At 29.8% G+C, this 2557-nt stretch overlaps 1 long non-coding RNA gene across 1 annotated transcript; it reads right to left on the bottom strand.

The window, feature by feature from the left end:
• Nucleotides 1-404: 404 nt before the first annotated feature.
• Nucleotides 405-2318, bottom strand: LOC129308405 (uncharacterized). The gene is made up of 3 exons (XR_008592606.1): nt 2183-2318; nt 974-1042; nt 405-521 (listed from the first exon to the last, which is right to left on the bottom strand). It is a non-coding gene; the product is annotated as an uncharacterized LOC129308405 (long non-coding RNA).
• Between the last annotated feature and the right edge of the window lie 239 nt (nt 2319-2557).

Below are 2557 nucleotides of genomic sequence, written 5' to 3'. Positions count from 1 at the left end.
ATTTAACTCAACCATAGTTGGGTTACAGCCACCCAACACATTTTTATATCAATAATTTCGATATAAAATATTTTATAATTGGTTTCAACTCACACACTATAACATTTCAGATAAATTTTTACCTCCCACATGCCATTAGGCTAAATCACATTTGTCCATCCTTATACTCCCAACAAGTAAACTAAATCACATTTGTCCATCCTTATACTCCCAACAAGTAAAATAAGCAATTTAGTCAATTTTCAACACAAGCCAGTTATTTGGCCTTATAATCATGCCATTTTAACCAATCCAAAGTAAACCAAATATTAAAATTACAATCATCCAAATTATACCAAAAATAGAAATAGTTTAAAAGGCATGATTACATTTATATATTCATATAATTGACAATAAACAAAAAAGCCCTAATATTGGCAATATAACACATTATAAATCATAAATTAAATACCCAAAAGAGACAGTGGATCTATACCACTAAGCCTCTGGGACTCCTCCACGTGTCACTCGTGGCTCTTCTCCTGAAAATTGTTAACCACATAATGAGACTCAAAAGTCCCAGTAACCAAAGCCAATTTATGATAGTGTATACAAACAGTTAAGTGTGTGCTTACTAAGTGAGAATTAAAAATAATATAATTCCAACAAATATATGAAATATTACAATACACACAAACAACCATCCTTATATCCCTCCATTAACCTCGAGCCGTAGCCCTCACTCGATACTAAATTACCCGGCCAAAGGTAGATTAGCCCGAGCCCTTACAAACCACCTATTGAGCTCCAATAGGGGCATACCACGTGGCACATAAATACAACAACAATAGCAAGTCTCCCAACACCTCCCACAATAATCAAATAAATTTATAATAATATTGCACAATTATATAATATTGCAAAATTATAATTTTCTCAATAATCACCCAATTAACATGAAGTAACACTAATCATAAATTAAAAGCATGGTTACCTTGTGGCTTTTTCAATAAATTATTCCTTAAAATTTCTCTCTCACCACAATCTTCACCAGTAATACAATCTACAAATAACATATTATTTATAAATATTAGTTTCAATTTTTGAAACTAATAAAATAATTCTAATAATAGAATTAAAAATATAACATAATTCCTAATCTCAATCTTAATACAAATCTATAGTTAATACTATTAAGTATAATTTTTAACTCCTCTTTTAATTATCAATAAACATTAATAATCTAAAAATCAACTTCTAAACTAATTTCTATTATCAAAATTTTCTTTTTATTTTATAAATTCGCACCTAAAATACTCAAAAATTAAAAATTGAGTCTCTAGCTTAGAATCATAATCCTATAGCCATAATAATTCATTTCTCATCCCAAATAATCATCTAAACCTCAATAAATCAACATATATTTTCAGATCTAGTTTAGAATTTGATCCATAAGCCATAAATTCAAAGATCATCAATAAATTTATACTCTAGAATATTTATTATACTACTAACAACCTCAAAAACCATATTTATTCAACATAAATTCATCCCTCTTCCAGATCTTAAATTTTCTACCACTACAAAATCAGAAACCAAAGAAGAAGATGACTAAGAAAAATTTTTAGAACACTTACTTAGTCTTGAAAAGCTTAAAATCACACCCTAAATATCCTATTAAAAACTCTTACCTTAAAAATTTAGATATTTCGCACTGGCGACTCGCGTTCTCTCCGCCTCAGCTCGCGCGCAGGAATGAATGAGGAAATGAAGGAAGGTGAGTTTTTATAAAAATTCAGTGGGTCCCACACATTTTTTTTTATTATTTCTTCTTCTCTCTCTCCCCCTTTTTTTTTATTATTATTTTATATTTACTATTCATGCGCGCCGAAAGCAAATTCGTTTTCTCTTCTTCTTCCTTTTTTTTTTGGCATACCTTTTCCCCTTTTTTTTATTATAATAATAATTTAATAATTTTTTTAATAATTTTTTTTTTTAAATATTTTTTTTAAATTTAGAATTATATCCTAAATTAGATTTAATAATCATTTTCTACTAATTTTCTTACCTCTAATTATTATTTTTTTTAAATTTCTATTAACCTAAATTAACTATTAAAATTTAAATTGGGATGTTACAATTCTCCCCTCCTTTTAGAAATTTTGTCCTCAAAATTTAAAGTTAGTAACTATTAACTACTTACTTAATCAAAAAGACGAGGATAATCACGTCGCATACTGTCCTCGGTCTCCCACGTAGCATCACCTGGAGTCGTGCCCTTCCAAATTACTTTAACCAATCTAATGGTCTTGTTTCTTAATTGCTTGTCCTTGTAATCCACAATCCTTTCTGGTTCAGCTCTGAATGTCAAATTCTCCCTGAGTTCAATCTCCTCGGGTTCAATTATATGGGAAGGATCTGGTTGATACTTTTTCAGTTGTGACACATGGAATACGTTGTGTATTCCAGCAATTTGGGGTGGTAATGCTACTTGGTACGCTACTGGTCCAACTCGTTTTAAGATCTCAAAAGGCCCCATAAACCTTGGTGTCAATTTCTTAGCCTTAATAGCTCTTCC

The sequence above is a fragment of the Prosopis cineraria genome, unplaced genomic scaffold, assembly GCF_029017545.1.
Source record: "Prosopis cineraria cultivar Desert tree isolate PC_DT_omini unplaced genomic scaffold, ASM2901754v1 PC4, whole genome shotgun sequence".
NCBI lineage: Eukaryota > Viridiplantae > Streptophyta > Magnoliopsida > Fabales > Fabaceae > Prosopis > Prosopis cineraria.
This window is presented reverse-complemented; position numbering and strand designations above follow the sequence as displayed.